Here is a 19382-nt window from a genome sequence, read left to right on the forward strand (position 1 = left end):
AAGTAAAAAAGCAGGTGTGGGACTTGTCCAAAGTACTGTAGCTAGCAACAGGAAAAGCTAGGATTAGAACAAGGTCTGCAGATGGTTTCCAATTCAAGTTTGTAATTGAATTCTGCTGATAAATAAGTATGTTTCTCCAAGACAATGTATACAGATTAAAGCCTACACAATAATGTTATTATAGTACATCCATTTTATGGTAAATTTATGATATGGTGTTCTTTATGATATTTATGATATTCATGTTTTTCACAATGCTCATATGTTGCTGAGTCTTATTGAACACTCAAAGGGACAGTAAGGGCCATAGCTACACGCTGATTTTAAAATCAAAGTATTTTCTGTAGCTTGGTCACCTCTGTGATTGGATCAGAGAGAGGTGTGTACTCTAGCACCATACTTCATGTGCTAGGCAGCTGTAAATCTCCCTGCACTTGTTGAATAAATATTGATGGAAAAAATGTTGGTTATCTCCTGTAAATAATATAAACGCTTTCCCTGGCAACTGTTCCAAATGAGGACAGTAGTGGTAATACTTTTCATACTAATATAATATCAGCAAGGGTATAAGGAGTATGGGAGGTGAGGATCAAAGAAGTGAATAGGACAGTCATCAATACTTACAACATTCAGTTTATTTTGACCAGGTTACAAGAAGCGCATTAGCAAATTAAGATTCTCTTCAAGAAGCAGCCCTAAGTTTAAACCTGAAATCAGGATGTCTACAGTGGAATGGAAATTATAGGTTTACTGATTATAACTTTATCTATAAAACCTAGGGTCTATTTCTTAAAGAAGCTAGTTGACACCAGGAAGCCTCTAAAAGAGATATTGGTTCAAATTATCACAATATAAAACGTTTCCCATGGTGATGATTACAGTATTGGAAGCACAACTGTAATAGATGATTGCTTCTCAAAGGTAAAATTATAAATACTCATTTAGAAGATTATGTTTACACAGAGAAGGAAACTTAATCAATAAATTTAAGAATTTGAAGAATACTGTATCGTCTTGAGAAGGCCAAAAGAGAAGTGGATTTTACATTCTTAGACACAGTGGAGATAAAATTTGTTAGAGGGTAAGCCTGTGTAATTTTCTCATTTGTAATCTTAATTCCTAATTCTCCAGGGTATTTTTGTTTAGGGTAATTTCTCTTTAATGCTGTCTGTTGATATTGCCCCACCCACTAAAACTATGGCTGAACACATTTGAGAAACCAGTAGTTCTGGTAGTTTTTCTCTCTCTTTTTTTTTAAATTCCATAGTGAAATGATCAAATAAATGTTATTTTTTGTTTGTCTGTTTCTTTGTAAAAGCCACAATTTTTTGAGAGGAAAAGTAAACATCTAAAAGGATTTATGCTCTGTAACATTTCAGTGCGGGGGGTGGGGTTGGGGAGGTTCCTGTGAGCCAAAGAACCAACCACAGCGCAGCAAATAACAGGGAGAGTTCCCACCACACAGGAAGGAAAAGACATTCAGATGCTTGCAGGAAGGGACAGAAAGAGGAAAATAAAGAGAAAGAAGGCAGATGGAGTGACTGTTTTCCTCCACTAGAGCTGAACCTAAAGAACAAACACCCAGACTGGAGAATTCAGAAACCACTCGAGCTGGTGTCCCACTTTCCTGGATGGGGGAGGGAGGGGGGAGTAGGTAGGTAATAAGAGCCTCTCAGAGAAGCCTTGATTTTGATAAAGTGCTCTATCCATCAAGGCCTAAGAGCAGAGGTGGTAACAGCAGAGGAGGATATCTGAGGGAAAACTCAAAGGCTCCAGCAGGTTGCAGAGAAGTTCTTGGGTTTTCCAGTCGGGCCCAGAGATAGTATGAGGACCAAGGGACAAGAAAAAGCTTGGAGCCCAGACAAGAATCTTGGATCTAAAGGCAACGCAAAAGACAAAGTCCAGAAGGATGTCTGCCCATATAGTTCCTGGACCACTAGCCAGGGCCACCCATGTCAGTCCACAAAGGATGGCCAGAGATCAGGCTAGCGGGGGACATCTCAGGGATTCCAAGGTTGACACCAAGGCAGGCCTTTAGAACAGAAATCCCTCCTCCAGATCCTGGGGATGGAAAGAGAGATTTCCCTTTACCTAAGAGAATTTGAAATCTGAGTTGACTGAATATTTACATGAAAGAAATACTTTTAAAAAATAAGAAAATGCATGACCTAAAATTGGAATGTTTCTCTACCACTTGCCCTCAAACCACCATCACCAGGAGTGGGAATTAAGAACAAGATTAGTACCCCCCAAAATAATTTTTCTCTGCATATCTTCTTTAAATTGCATAAACTTTTATCTCCTTCCTACCCACATCACACTGCAATAGCAAGGCTTGCTGTACAGTTAAAGCTTTCTAATGCTTACAATGTATAGTCCATACGAGACAGGTTGATATATATGCCATGGCGGCAAATTCTGCTGCCAGAAATTGTTTCCAATGCACCCTGAGCAAAAATAATATACTTACTGTACACTATTTTCTTTTTTAAATATTAGGGTCTTTTTTGTTTGATCTGGCCTTTTCTGCTTTTTCAAATACATGTTTAGTGTGTTCTTTCAGTAAAAGAGCCTCACTTAGCTAGGATCCTGTGAGGATGATGTTGGTAATCTTATAGTTAATGATATCATTAATAGCCACCACGGATTAATGCCCAGTGTGTGCCAGTCAGTATGCATTCTAGCCATTATGAGAAGTATTGCACTGATTCTCCAAGGCAGGCATTTTGTATACGATTTTCAGATATAGCAATCAAAGCTATAACTGAGTTTAAGTAACTTTCCCATAGTCATACAGCTAATCAAAGCTCATTCTATTACACAGCATTAAATCCCAACACATGAGTTCTAACACATGAATAAACTCTGACAATCTCTGAGGAACAGAGGGCTCTGTGAAAAAACTAAAGCTAACTTTGTTTTTCCCCATCCAACATTAATCTTCAGGCTTATTCATTTTCTCAGTAGGCAGAACCTATTGGGTACTGTGAGTTTTAAAGTACTGAGAAATTTCAGTTCTAGTTTCAGTGCTGCCATTAATTGTGTGACTTGCGGGAAGTACCTTTTTAATATTCTCATCTGATCAACAAGGATAACAGCTCTCTTAGCTCCTCTGGAGCATCAGGAGTATTTCTAGCTTTGGCTTAATTGATAAAGAACTGGATAGTGTACAAATGTACTTTTCTGATGAATCTAAAATATATTATTATAGCCATATCTAAAATTCATATCAGGTATGGGGATATTTGGGGAGACAACTTCAATATGTGGAGTTTGTGTCAGAGGCTGGACCAGGTCCTAAAGACAGAACGATAAAAAGCTCCAGTCTCTGGACTTGAGGAGCTCCCAGCCTGAGAGAGGGAGTTAGGAATATATACAGCTGATTAGCATGTGATGAAATAGAAACAGACAGAAACAAAAATAATGTTATGAATCTAAAGTCAAACATATGGATTGCCACCTACATCTCAGAAGAAGGACCTGGATGGGGAATGTTTCATCCACAGTTGTATGATGGTGATGATTTTTGAATTTGACTGTGAGAGATATAAACAAATAGAAGGTATGTTTACATTTAGAGGTTCACAATTAAATATGATTATATTTTTATACATATTATCAGCAAGTAAAGGTAAAAAATGAAACAGCTGGTCATTGGAGATGAAGCCACAAAAAGATGTAAAAAAGTTTCCAAAAAGTGATGTAAATTTAGGTTTCCTTGACAATTTGAGTTTCTCATTTGCATAACAAGAATAGTTACCATGTATTGCATCCTTTCTGTGGATCACAGGCATTGCACAAAGAACTCTGTAGGGATATTTTCATTTCATTTTTTTCCTGATAGCCTCATTTCATACATAAAGAAACTGATAGTCAGAAAACTGAAGTGGCTTAGCCCAACCAAGCCACAGTTACAGAGTTAGTAAGTGGAAGTAAGACTGAGACCCAGACAATGTGGCTATGCAACCCTTACTCTTAGTTCCTAACCTCCACATACTACACTGCACCCTGGGATAGAACAATTTATGAAGGAAAGGAATCATGCTTAGTCATGTCCAGTTCTCTGTGACTCTTTCCACTGTAGGCCACCAGGCTCCCCTGTCCATGGGATTTCCCAGGCAATAATACTGTAATGGGTTGCCGTTTCCTTCTGCTTTCCTAGGTTAGGCAGCTTCCTAACCTAGGGATCAAACCTGTATCTCTTGTACTACAGGCGGATTCTTTACCCACTGAGCCGTCAGGGAAGCCTCAGGACAATTTATGAAGTACAAAGTGAAAAAGGTAAGAGCACATGAATGCGAAAGCTTCTTCTGAAATCCTGGGGAAGAAATAGCAGGGTAATTTTTCTCAACTGCATGTCTGTTTAACTGGGCACATAAAAGATGACTGGTCATTAAGTCACAGATCAAGCACAAGGGTTACCTCTCCTAATAAACTCTTTCCTGAAGGCAAGAAGATAACACCTACTGCTTGAGCAAATCTAGCAAGAGTAGAGTCCCATAAAATGCAATATAATAGTAAGAAATATATAGGACACTGCATCTTCAATGAAAGAATAACTGTCATCTAGGATTCCACTTTCCCTTTTCACTTTTATGCATTGGAGAAGGAAACGGCAACCCACTCCAGTGTTCTTGCCTGGAGAATCCCAGGGACGGGGGGGTCTGGTGGGCTGCCATCTCTGGGGTCTCACAGTCGGACATGACTGAAGTGACTTAGCAGCAGCAGCAGCAGCAGGATTTTATGAAAAGTGATTCCACTATAAATTCAGTGAGTAAGCTACCGAAAGAATTATATGTATAGATAATGGAATCATATTATCATATAACATGTTCTGTTGAAACTTCCTTTATTTGTGTTGTTACATAGGCAAAAACTACCTCCAGTGGTTTCTCCTAGTATGTGTCCATAGCACTGGGCCTTATAAAGCCTTAATAAACTGACAGAAGGTTTGTGTTTACCTTAAAAAAATAATCCACTTTTTAATTTCTTCTTCTAGTAGGTCAATAAATAAACACCAAGGAAGAGATTAGAAACTCTGTGCACACAGAATGTCAGTAAAAGGAAGCAGTCCAAAATGCCATCTAACCAATAGCATTAGGATAAACTGGTGGATATCTTACACGTTCACTTGTTATCAAATGATTGTGAGATGATGTCTCTCAAAACTGCTTGAGATATTGGCTTTTGTCGAGAAAAACAATCTGAAGTTCTGGATATGCACCAAAAGCTTCAGTCTGCAAGGACTTTTCAATCTCTTCCAGTTTGCAAGTTTAGAAACTGAATGGTTCAGCATATCTCTAATAAAAAATCATTTCCCAAGTCTTGTTTTCTATGCAGGCAAAATCAAATTAACTTCAAACAGAAGAGGTTAGATGCATACATAAAGGACGTATCAAACTGTAACATCATCTTGCTCTAGTTCTCTCAGGTCTCCTAGTATCTGCCCAGGAGAGAAACCCAAATATTAACTTCACCCTGAGTGAAAGAAAGTGAAGTTGCTCAGTCATGTCCGACCGACTCTTTGAGACCCCATGGACTATAGCCCACCAGGCTCCTCCATCCATGGGATTCTCCAGGCAAGAATACTGGAAAGGGCTGCCATTTCCTTCTCTAGGGGATATTCCCGACCCAGGGATCAAACCCAGGTCTCCCACATTGCAGGCAGATGCTTTAACCTCTGAGCTGCAAAATCAAGCAAGAAGGGTAGTTTCCAGATGGGAATGGCACAAAGTGAATTATCCTACTGTGCTGTTGAACACACTGATGATGATACGATAGTCCTCTGGACTTTTATTTAACATTTGCTGACAGCCAACAGCGATCCTAGGTTCTTTTCAGAGCCCACACATTGCGACACATCCTGGCCTTGATTGCTGGGAAGCTGCTACATCAGGGGATCCCCATGCTTTGGCAGTAGGGCTGAAGTGATGCTCTGTACCCTCCGGGCCAGACTGCTATGTGAGCACCACAATCTCCCCCAGCGATGATGTATTGCACTAATATGCTCTCAGAGTGCACTTGCTGGGATGGATTAGAGCAATACATCACCAAAACACTTCAGCTTATGTGATGTATTGCCACGTGAGGTAGAACCAGTTGCCAGAGGCAAGTTTTAAAGACTTAATTTCTAATGTTTGTATTAAATGATGTCTATATTCCCTTTTTGGTGGTTTGGAAGATACACTTTAGATCTCTGTTACGGCTGATCTCAGAGATTCAGTGCTTTTCCCTATCATAAAAAGCATTCTGACTACATATCGCATTTAATAGCTATACCCAGTAGCTGCACTTCATGTAAGTGTGGCATGGAGTGAGTAAAGAGATCAATATCCAGTCTCCCAGTATGAACTCTGGTAGTGAGCTGCTTTTTCTCCAGAGGATATTACATGGCCTAGTGTTGGGCCCTAGGCAGGAAACATGGGAGTCAGGTGGAGATGCTTCCTAGAAGCAAAAAATTCTGTACAGGCACCTACACAGAGTTCTAATCCTGAGTTCTAATCCTGCATGCTCTTTAATGATAGGTTGCTGCTACTGCTGCTGCTGCTGCTGCTGCTGCTGCTAAGCTGCTTCAGTTGTGTCCGACTCTGTGCGACCCCATCGACGGCAGCCCACCGGGCTCCCCCATCCCTGGGATTCTCCAGGCAAGAACTGGAGTGGGTTGCCATTTCCTTCTCCAATGCATGAAAGTGGAAAGTGAAAGTGAAGTAGCTCAGTTGTATCCGACCCTCAGTGACCCCATAGACCGCAGCCTACCAGGCTCCTCTGCCCATGAGATATATTTGGCTATAGTTGTGTGAACCAGAAAATTCTGATCTCTCTTTTCACTGTCTAATTTTGTTCGATGAAAGAGTGGGATAATTTTTAGAAAACTAGCAATTTACAAATTCTAAAAATAGATACTAGACTGTATCGTTTTTTTTGGATTATCCAGAACATGTTGCTAGAGGCACATTACATGAGAGCAGACAACTATTCTGCTTACAATATTTTCCCTGTGCATCATGGCTGTTCTGTAAAAAGTGTTCAACAAATGTTTATTCATTGCTTTAACAGTCCTGTGTTCCTTTAACTTTGTAGAATTATTTCATCAGCAAACTTTTCTTTGGAAGCAAAGAGTTACTTCCTCCAAATGTAATTACCCTCTCACACAACCAGAAGTTAAATTGCATCTAAAAATGGTAAATAATGGCAATTCTTTTTAAAGAAATAGTTCTAATCTATAGATTTTGCTGTAAAAACCAAAATAGGAAAATAATCTTCATAAAACATGCAAAAGACAGAGAGGGAGAAAATGAGAGAAAAGGAGAGGTATGGGGGAGGGAGGAAGAAAAGGAAAGAACAAAAGGAAAAGAAAGAAAAAACAGTTCAATTATTAATAGGATTTACCAGCATATTTTTCATATATGTATTTTCAGAAAACTATTTTCTAAAGAGATGTCCACCCACATAGAGTTTAAGTTGTCAAAGTGACTATAGATTAAAAAAAAATTACATATAGATTCTAGAATTAGTTTAGACAGAGGATGAGATGGTTGGATGGCATCACCAACTCGACTGACATGAGTCTGAGCATGCTCTGGGAGTTGGTGATGGACAGGTAGGTAAGCCTGGTATGCCTCAGTGTGAAGGAAGTAAGAAGTGAGGTCGCTCAGTCATGTCCGACTCTTTGTGACCCCATGGACTGTAGCCTATCAGGCTCCATCCTGAGATTTTCCAGGCAAGAATACTGGAGTGGGTTGCCATTTCCTTCTCCAGAGGTTCTTCCCGACCCAGGGATCGAACCCGGGTCTTCCGCATTGCAGGCAGACGCTTTACTGAGTGACTGAACTGAACTGAGAATTAGTTTTCTTACTTTATAATCGCATTTTATATATTGCATGTTTTAGCTACTCTAGTGACAAAGTTCCTAGTATATTTCTTTCTCAGAGACCTTATTTATTTTTGACAGTGTCATATATTCTGAGATCTAAAGCTGAAACAAACACACACACACTCACCCAGTGCATCCTTGACTGCCTTCCTGTTGAATCAAGTTTTCACACTTTTTTTTTTTTCTCCCCTTATACTGTACACCATAGGTCTCCAAAATAGCTTTGGTTTTAAGCTTCTTGAAGAAAAAAATAATCTTTATGTGTAACTTTAAATTCAATAGCCTAACTTTCAAGAGTTACCAGATACACAAACACATGTGCACACACACAGAAGCTCACAGACACATGCATACCTTCAACATGCCTCCGTATTCCTCATATGTATTCTGCACAGATAAAGGTCTTGCATTGCAAACACTGAATCTGCTTGCACCCAGCTTGGTCTGGAGTTGAATGACAATAGCTCTCTTTTGAAAGCATTGTCAACTCTTCCTCCTTTTAAATGAAGGATCTCCCAAGGGCCTTTCTATCTTATCATTCTCCTCCCTCCGGCCTTCTCCCTCCTTTTCCTGTTGCCCCATGTCCTCTATGGTTAAATAGCCCTTCTTTGGAGCTGTAACTTGTAATTACCATATGTCTGAGATAGAATTGATTACACTCTTGCTAATCCTTTCTGCCATTTTAATAATAAGTTCCTTGTGATCAGCAGTCATAGTCTTACCCAGAATTTGTTTCTGTATTGCCATCTAGCAAATGATAAACTACCACCTCTTGGATGTCAATATTCTGAACCATTATTACATTTCCTAATCTCAGCATTTTTTCACTTCCAAATCATCCTCAGTGTGATTCTTCACACACAGAAATCAATGAATAAATAATGCCAGTCGATGAAGAACTCTGGGAATGGTGTGGAGAAAAAAGATATGAAATTCAAACTTGTTCTTTTTTCCAAGTTACTAGCACAAGTAAATGATTTGAGACCCCAAATAAAATCTTGTTAATATTTGTGAATATAAAATAAGCCTTACCATGACAATAGATCATTATCAGCTGCACATATACTAGCAGAAGATTTATCAAAAACAAGTAACTATTAAAAGTATTTGTGGACTTTTAATACTGGTTTTTGAAAAGGCAGAGGAACCAGAGATCAAATTGCCAACATTCGCTGGATCATGGAAAAAGCAAGAGAGTCCAGAAAAACTTCTATTTCTGCTTTATTGACTATGCCAAAGCCTTTGACTGTGTGGATCACAATAAACTGTGGAAAATCCTGAAAGAGATGGGAATACCAAGACCACCTGACCTACCTCTTGAGAAACCTGTATGCAGGTCAGGAAGCAAGGGTTAGAACTGGACATGGAGCAACAGACTGTTTCCAAATAGGAAAAGGAGTACATCAAGGCTGTATATGGTCGTCCTGCTTATTTAACTTATATGCAGAGTATATCATGAGAAACACTGGGCTGGAAGAAGCACAAGCTGGAATCAAGATTGCTGGGAGAAACATCAATAACCTCAGATATGCAGATGATACCACCCTTATGGCAGAAAGTGAAGAGGAACTAAAGAGTCTCTTGATGAAAGTGAAAGAGGAGAGTGAAAAGTTGGCTTAAAGCTCAATATTCAGAAAACGAAGATCATGGCATCTGGTCCCATCACTTCATGGGAAATAGATGGGGAAACAGTGGAAACAGTGTCAGACTTTCTTTTTAGGGGCTCTAAAATCACTGGAGATAGTGATTGCAGCCATGAAATTAAAAGATGCTTACTCCTTGGAAGAAAAGTTATGACCAACCTAGACAGCATATTCAAAAGCAGAGACATTACTTTGCCAACAAAGGTCCATCTAGTCAAGGCTATGGTTTTTCCAGTGGTCATGTATGGATGTGAGAGTTGGACTGTGAAGAAAGCTGAGTGCTGAAGAATTGATGCTTTTGAACTGTGGTGTTGAAGAAGACTCTTGAGAGTCCCTTGGACTGCAAGGAGGTCCAACCAGTCCATTCTGAAGGAGGTCAGCTCTGGGATTTCTTTGGAAGGAATGATGCTACAGTTGAAACTCCAGTACTTCGGCCACCTCGTGCAAAAAGTTGACTCATTGGAAAAGACTCTGATGCTGGGAGGGATTAGGGGCAGGAGGAGAAGGGGACGACAGAGAATGAGATGGCTGGATGGCTTCACCAACTCGGTGGACATGAGTCTGAGTGAACTCCGGAAGATGGTGATGGACAGGGAGGCCTGGCGTGCTGCGATTCATGGGGTCGCAAAGAGTTGGACACGACTGAGTGACTGAACTGAACTGAACTGAATTGAAGACTGATTTTAGCCTTAACATTAGGGCCCAAAAGCATTACATATTTTGGTTCCTAATATCACATGATGCATGGAGTTCCAGTTCTAACTAAATGTTTAGCTGCATGACATTAGTAAACAGGTTTATAACCTGTGGCTAGGCTGAATAGTATTAACATAAAATGCCAGTTAATGAGACTATACAGAGTATTATATTTACTGCTATGATTAATGACCTGGAACAAACATAAAAAAAACTGCCATAGTATGCATGAAATTGCAATAGCATCTGACTAATATATTTTTTGTAGCTGTCCAATATTATGTCTTCCTGATTAAAAAAAATGAAATTGAAGTCACAGAAATACAGAATGGTTATATTTTGGGGGAAGCCCAAGTTTTTAGGAGATGGAAAAGATTATTAAAACAGTTACTAGTCAATGAGTGTATCTACAGTATGCAATATGGTGATCTAGTTGCCTTTTTATTTTGGCCTTAGTGCATTAGGAGGGATTATGAAGTTTGGCTCAAGCTCCCTAAATCATATTTAAATGAAGATTAACAGTCAGGAAAAATGAAGTCTAAATTGAGCAAAGAAGAAGTTATTTTTTCTTAATTTTATAAAATCATTAAAGACTAAAATTTTGTGCCCCCCATTCCACAGCAAGTTCACAAAGAATATTAAGGGGAATACAGTGGCCCTAGAGCGTTAGCTGTCCAGCCGTGTCCGACTTTGCTACCCCATGGACTGTAGCCTGCCAGGCTCCTCTGTCCACAGAATTTTCCAGGCAAAACACTGGAGTGGGTAGCCATTCCCTTCTCCAGGGGATCTTCCTGATCTAGGGATTGAACTCAGGTCTTCTGCATTGCAGGCAGATTCTTTACCATCTGAGCTACCATGGAAATTCCCACAGTGGCCCTGAACAGCTTTAATCCCAATGCTGAATTCAATGCTCTAGATTTTTCTTGGGTTTTTCATTCTTAGACTCCTCTATTTCATTTTAAATATTTTAAAAGTCACTTTAAATTATTGTTTACAGCAGGAGACGAGTGTCCAGGGCTCAGGATATCAGTTCCAGAATGTCTACATAAGAAGGGTTAGGGTCCACAATGTTTGAAGTGGGTGCTTAGGAGACTTGTCTTGAAGGTGTATTTGCATAACAAGCCCGTAACTTAAAAAAAATTGCTTTGACATAATGGCAGCTTCACATGTGGCTATAATAAAGTACAGACACTCTCCCATTGTTCACTATTAGGAATAATAATGCCTTGAACAATTTTAGTACACTGTCATAACATGGTTATTGACATTGATCCAATCCACCCATATGATTCAGGGATTGCTGACTCCCTTGTACTCATTTGTATGTGTGTATCTTTGAGTATGTGTGTATTAGATCCATGCAGTTTTATCCCATGTGTAGGTTCGTGTATCCCCTACAGTATTGTATTGTAGGCTAGAGTATACAAAAAGAGCAAAATGTACAAGACATTTTTATCTACACTTTGGACACATATGAGAAAATGTAAATTGTTCAGATCAAGGAATTACACTATTTTGTTCTGGGGTCACTAGAGAGGTTCTGATGACACCTCTAGGCTAAATCTACCCTCCCACTATTCACTCTCCCAGATTTTCTCTCACCACTGAGGGCATCTGGGCTCAGCCTTGGATTCTATAACATGAAACTATCACTTCTTTACTTCGAGTACCTGTGCCATTTTCAGATTTCTTTTCCTATAAGCTGAATTTCCCATTTTGGCATGCTCCTTTCCAGAGATCATTCAAGAAATTCATATTTTACTGAAGTCAAATGATCCTAATCTTAATAACATAAAACCTACTCACTAAAATTGTGGGTAGAGTGACCGATTATCAGCTACTGCCTTCAGAGACGAGGAAGTCTAGGATGGGATTTATTCATTTCATACTTTATGCTGCTAGGGTAGCACTGCCAAATAGTGAGAGACTGTGCTGGATTTCTAAAGAGACCACCAAGTCACAAAGCTCTGATCTAATTTGGAAAGTGAGGGCGGGGAAAGTGGGCTGGGAGTTCCACGTATGGTGAGTATAACAAGATTCACTCAGTTTGTGCTACTGTCAACCAGCTTTTCCACAAATATGCATGTGATATGAAGGAGAAACATAGTACAAAAGTATGTCTAGTGTTAGTTGCTCAGTCGTGCCCAACCCTGTGACCCCATGGACTGCAGCCTACCAGGCTCTTGTGTCCATTAGATTTTTCCAGGCAAGGATACTGGAGTGGGTTGCCATTTCCTTCTCCAGGGGATCTTCCCAACCCAAGGATCGAACCCGGGTCTCCTGCATGGAAGGCAGATTCTTTACCGACAGAGCTACAACTGGGTTAGTATAAATAATCCCATCACTCTGGAGATTCAGTACAAATGTCAGGCACATCCTTGCCAGAGATCTATGTAGCAAATATGGCAGTGTAGGAACTTTAGATAACTAGAACTATCATGAGATGCTTATATTTTCTGCTGGTCAGTTTTTAAGACAAATGCTTCAAAGCAAAAAGCTGTTTTCTTTTCCAAGTCATTTGCTCTATTTCCCTTCCTGCAATGCTTTTTTCCCAGGAGGTTTGAGAACAGATCTTCTTCTTTATATCCCCTGCAGATTTTAGATTAGCTGATTGCATATGATAAATATTCAGTAAACACTTAGAGAATTATATCATGCCTAAACTTCACATATCTAGAAGAAAATGCAAGCCTACATTTAGAAAGAAAGAAAACAGAGTTATAAAACAGACTTGAAAATTAATAATTCAGAGGTGAAAAGTCCCCTAAAGCATGGTTCTGGGTCTAATTTTTTATTTTAGTTCTGCTGCTTATTTATAATGTCCCATCTTTTTGGAAATGCCCCATACTCACACACATATACAAAGATAAAGGAATCTTGGTTTTGATATGTTTAGAAAAGAGAGCTTTAAAAACAACCATATATTAATTCAGCACCATGGTGTTAATTCATAACAGTCTCAAAATAAAATTATTTTTAGTGGTTACTTGATTGGCACAGGTAACAATATTATTTCTTCTAGAAATAAAAACAAGAGGAATGGTTTACAAGAAAAATCTAAGTCACCAGTTTCTCTAATAGATGTTGGAAGAGAAGGATAAGAGGACCAAGAAACATGACAAGTGAAGGACGGCTGGAAGGATGAGGATATACACTGGGGAAGAGGTCACCCAGAGCAGGAGGAAGCACGCTGTGGATATCTGAAACTGGGGTGAGAGCCTGGCTCAGTGGTACAGAGCTCTTCCTCCCAGGCTCATTTCCCTCTCATGATTATGTCCCTGTACAGAATGGTTTGTGTCTTGGGCTTTATTCCCAGTTCCTACACTGTCTAGAAGACTGTTAAGCCCAAATGCACCTGTAATAATGCCTTTTATCAAAAAGACAAGAAGTAATAAGTGCTGGTGAGAAGGTAGAGAAAAAAGAAATCTTGCGCACTGTTGGTGGGGATGTAAATTGGTACAGACACTATGGAGAACAGTATAGAGGTTCCTTAAAAAAAGAAAGAAAGGAAAGAAGAAAGAAAGAGGGGGAGGGAGGATGGAAGGAAGGGAAAAAAAGAAAAAGAAACTACCATATAATACAACAATTCCACTTCTAGGTATTTACTTGAAGAAAATGAAATAACTATCAAAAAGATGTATGCACCTCATGTTTACTGTAGCATTACTTAAAATAGCCAAGATATCGAAACAACTGAAATAACTTAAGTGTTCATCAAAGGATGAACTGAAATAAGTCAGAAAAAGATAAATACCACACAATCTTTCTTATATGCAGAATTCAAACACACCAAGAAACAAAACCAAGCTCATTGATACAGAGAATAGACTGATGGTTGCCAGGAAATGGGTATGGAAGAAATGAGTGAAAAAAAGTTGTGTTTTTTTTTTTTTTTTTTTTCTAGAGGAAAATGAGGGAAGTTAGGGGACCAGAAATTGCATTAAAAGAAGATTCTGGAAAGGATGCTTTGGCTGTCTATACTGGATACCAAGTACCCACTCTTGCCCTTGTCTCACAGTCTGCCACTGGAAACAAGATGCTGGTCTTTTGGAACAAGTCCTAAGCCCCTTGCCCCTCTGAACTGCTCAAAGTCCTGAGGTAAAGCATCTTCTGGGCAGAGTGGCACCTTGGAGAACAGCTGGGACACATGGCGTCTCTCTGTGTACACTCAGGGTCCCTCCTAATGTGATCTCATCACATGGGCTCACCAGACCATGGTCTCTTCTTCTGTAGTGGGTCAGGACTTCCCAAAGTACAAAAACTGAAGCTGCCAGACCTCCTCAAGGCTTAGACTTGGAAAGGCCTAACAGAATGCCTTAGAATGGAAAGGCATTCTATTGGTTACATCAAGTCACTGTATCAGGCCAGAATAAATGAGGAGTTAAAAAAAGAAAGAAAGAAAACATAAATATCCTTACTTGGCTTATACTTTCAGTTTAATGTGACAGCATCTTTTATCTATAGATGCCAAGGGTCTGATAAAAACTAATCCAAACAATAATTAATACTCATATTACCACTTCCACTTTCATAAAGAGATTATTATTCATCTCTCTTCAAATAATTAAAAACCAAATAAGTTCAAATTGGCCATATTTCAACTCTCCAATTGGCCATATTTCACCTCCCCAGGTGATAGAAAAGATAAATTTGTAGCTCAGTGAAAGAAAACTAAGGGGCTTAATTTAATTACATCTTCAACAGATAAATATGTAATGAACTTGTAAAGAAGAGTTTTCTCTGAGAGTCTTTTTAGGTGCAAAAGGAAGAAGCAGAAGGAAAAATAGGTTTAAAGGGAAGTAGGAATTTTTGGAGGAATCACAAGAGAGGATGTTGTGATTATGAGGAAAAGCACCTAGCAGGAGACTCTGGAGGTCTCTTGAGAATACCAAGCACAGAGCAAGTAGCTGTTTATCTGAGACAATAAGATAGCTTGCAAGGAATGGTGAACCAAGCAAGGTTATATTTCAGAACTCAGGGCACTGATTTATCCAAGAACATACAGTTATTTAGAGGCAGACTCAAGACTGAACCAGGTACTATAAACTTTGAAACTTCAGCTAGGCCATGGTGGGCAATGACATCTTGAAAAATATGTTGTATACATAGTAAAATTTTACTATCATAGAGAGGTTATGACTTTCCTGATTTTAAAAAAGTCATAAATTAATAAGATTCTCTTTAAGAACATACAAACCATCTGTTCACAATAATTAACATTGTTAATATCCAGGAATTTTGTCAGATCTTCAAGTGTTTTCTTAGCTACAGGACTAAGGTATTAATGTTTCTCAGCATAACATTTGACTTTAAATATTGATTTTATAGGAGGCTAACAAAATTCTGACAGAATGATCTCTGTACGTTTTCAAGGCAAACCATTCAATATCACAATAATCCAAGCCTATGCCCCAAACAGTAACGCTGAAGAAGTTGAAGTTGAACAGTTCTATGAAGACCTACAAGACCTTTTAGAACTAACACTCAGAAAAAGATGTCCTTTTCATTATAGGGGACTGGAATGCAAAAGTAGGAAGTCAAGAAACACCTGGAGTAACAGGCAAATTTGGCCTTGGAATGTGGAATGAAGCAGGGCGAGTTTTGCCAAGAAAATGCACTGGTTATAGCAGACACCCTCTTCCAACAACACAAGAGAAGACTCTACACATGGACATCACCAGATGGTCAACACCGAAATCAGATTGATTATATTATTTGCAGCCAAAGATGGAGAAGCTCTATATAGTCAGCAAAAACAAGACTGGGAGCTGACTGTGGTTCAGATCATGAACTCCTTATTGCCAAATTCAGACTTAAATAGAAGAAAGTAGAGAAAACCGCTAGACCACTCAGGTATGACCTAAATCAAATCCCTTATGATTATACAGTGGAAGTGAGAAATAGATTTAAGGGTCTAGATCTGACAGATAGAGTGCCTGATGAACTATGGAATGAGGTTCGGACATTGTACAGGAGACAGGGATCCAGACCATCCCCATGGAAAAGAAAAGCAAAAAAGCAAAATGGCTGTCTGGGGAGGCCTTACAAGTAGCTGTGAAAAGGAGAGAGGCAAAAAGCAAAGGAGAAAAGGAGATATAAGCATCTGAATGCAGAGTTCCAGAGAACAGCAAGAAGAGATAAGAAAGCCTTCTTCAGCGATCAATGTAAAGAAATAGAGGAAAAGAACAGAATGGGAAAGACTAGAGATCTCTTCAAGAAAATTAGAGATACCAAGGGAACATTTCATGCAAAGATGGGCTCGATAAAGGACAGAAATGGTACGGACCTAACAGAAGCAGAAGACATTAAGAAGAGGTGGCAAGAATACACAGAAGAATTATACAAAAAAGATCTTCATGACCCAGATAATCACGATGGTGTGATCACTCATCTAGAGCCAGACATCCGGGAATGTGAAGTCAAGTGGGCCTCAGAAAGCATCACTACAAATAAAGCTAGTGGAGGTGATGGTATCCCAGTTGAGCTATATCAATTCCTGAAAGATGATGCTGTGAAAGTGCTGCACTCAATATGCCAGCAAATTTGGACAACTCAGCGTTGGCCAGAGGACTGGAAAAGGTCAGTTTTCATTCCAATCTCAAAGAAAGGCAATGCCAAAGAATGCTCAAACTACCACACAATTGCACTCATCTCACACCCTAGTAACGTAATGCTCAAAATTCTCCAAGCCAGGCTTCAGCAATATGTGAACCATGAACTTCCTGATGTTCAAGCTGGTTTTGGAAAAGGCAGAGGAACCAGAGATCAAATTGCCAACATCCACTGCATCATGGAAAAAACAAGAGAGTTCCAGAAAAACATCTATTTCTGCTTTACTGACTATGCCAAAGCCTTTGACTGTGTGGATCACAATAAACTGTGGAAAATTCTGAAAGAGATGGGAATACCAGACCACCTGACCTGCCTCTTGAGAAACCTGTATGCAGGTCAGGAAGCAACAGTTAGAATTGGACATGGAACAACAGACTGGTTCCAAATAGGAAAAGGAGTACGTCAAGGCTGTATATTGTCACCCTGCTTATTTATCTTCTATGCAGAGTACGTCATGAGAAACGTTGGACTGGAAGAAACAGAAGCTGGGATCAAGATTGCCCGGAGAAGTATCAAAAACCTCAGATATGCAGATGACACCACCCTTAGGGCAGAAGGTGAAGAGGAGCTAAAAAGCCTCTTGATGAAAGTGAAAGAGGAGAGTGAAAAAGTTGGCTTAAAGCTCAACATTTAGAAAACGAAGATCACGGCATCCGGTCCCATCACGTCATGGGAAATAGATGGGGAAACAGTGTCAGGCTTTCTTTTTTGGGGCTCCAAAATCACTGGAGATAGTGACTGCAGCCATGAAATTAAAAGACGCTTACTCCTTGGAAGAAAAGTTATGACCAACCTAGATAGCATATTCAAAAGCAGAGACATTACTTTGCCAACAAAGGTCCATCTAGTCAAGGCTATGGTTTTTCCTGTGGTCATGTATGGATGTGAGAGTTGGACTGTGAAGAAGGCTGAGCACCAAAGAATTGATGCTTTTGAACTGTGGTGTTGGAGAGGACTCTTGAGAGTCCCTTGGACTGCAAGGAGATCCAGCCAGTCCATTCTGAAGGAGATCAGCCTTGAGATTTCTTTGGAGGGAATGATGCTAAAGCTGAAACTCCAGTACTTTGGCCACCTCATGCAAAGAGTTGACTCATTGGAAAAGACTCTGATGCTGGGAGGGATTGGGGGCAGGAGGAGAAGGGGACGACAGAGAATGAGATGGCTGGATGGCATCACCAACTCGATGGACGTGAGTTTGAGTGAACTCCGGGAGATTGTGACGGACAGGGAGGCCTGGCGTGCTGCGATTCGTGGGGTCGCAAGAGTCGGACACGACTGAGCGACTGAACTAACAAAATTCTGACCCTAAAAATAGGGCACAAAATAATCACAGATAGAATAAAAGACAAAACAGGATAAAGCAAAGATGGAAAAAAGGAATCAGAGAAGAGAAAGGGAAAGCCACTAGTGAAGCTAACGCACATAGTCCAACTAGCTTCTCAGTTCTTTGTTAACCATACTTTGGGATCTGTCAAGAAAAAAAAAATCAAAATATCGTATTGTTTTGTTTTGTTGTATTTATGTCTAAAATATTCATGTAAGTACTTCCTCAGAAACACCTCTAACAGCTTCCAGTTTCCCAACTCAAATCGTAAGGGTTTAAGTTGCCTATCAGATTTCACAATGGCTATCATAACTTATCCTATAGAAAGTGAAGTGAAAGTAAAGTCACTCAGTCGTGCCCGACTCTTTGGGACCCCAAAGAGTAGCCTGCATCAAGCTCCTCCGTCCATGGGATTTTCCAGGCAAGAGTATTCAAGTGGGTTGCCATTTCCTTCTCCAGGGATCAAACCCAGGTCTCCCGCATTGTAGACAGATGCTTTACCATCTGAGCCACCAGGGAAGTATATCTTACTAATTGCATTTCCTCTTATTCACTTTCAAAAGCCTTAGGGTCCAAATCACAATAAATATTCCCCCCCCCACCCAAGGAAGCCATAACTTCATAATATATTATCTCCCTTCCTTCATCGCTTTCTTCTCTCCTTTCTCTCTGAACCCTTGTTCAGTGAGTTTTTCACCCTCCCTTCCCTAACTTTTTAACCTGGTTAATCTATTCACCTTTCAAAACTCACTGGTATATCAAGACTGAGAGACTTCCTTGACATCACACTCTGGATCTGACGTAGCACCGAGGGTTCACCACCCGCCCCCAACCCCCAGAGGACTTACCATGAAGTACTGCAGTTACCTCTTTATCTGCCTGATTTCATAGTGAACCCGTAAACACTAGGGCATGCTAAGCCTTCTATTTAGTCACTCTAGCACAACACCTGGCATATAGTAGTACTCATCAAATGTCTGAAGGCTGAGTAGATAAAATTTATTGAGCACTTCTTTTTCACTGAGTATAGTACTGATGACATTAATCTTAAGGTTCACAGAATCTAGAAATTCCTTCTCCACAAGGTAAAATTTGATTTAAAGTTTATGATCCAGAACAGACAACCCAATCCTCATAATCTTCCAATTGTTAAGGTGTAGTTGTTATTCTTCTAGCACACGCAAAAAAGTAAGATAATGATACTCAAAATATTACACTAAAATTATTAGGAGTA

The 19382-nt window shown here is 39.7% G+C and overlaps 1 protein-coding gene across 13 annotated transcripts in view; it reads right to left on the reverse strand.

Moving 5' to 3' along the window:
• NRXN1 (neurexin 1) overlaps nt 1–19382 on the reverse strand; it is a 1209846-nt gene that overhangs the window by 688470 nt on the left and 501994 nt on the right. The window lies entirely within an intron of this gene.

Source organism: Capra hircus, chromosome 11 (genome assembly GCF_001704415.2).
Source record: "Capra hircus breed San Clemente chromosome 11, ASM170441v1, whole genome shotgun sequence".
In the NCBI taxonomy this organism is placed as follows: domain Eukaryota; kingdom Metazoa; phylum Chordata; class Mammalia; order Artiodactyla; family Bovidae; genus Capra; species Capra hircus.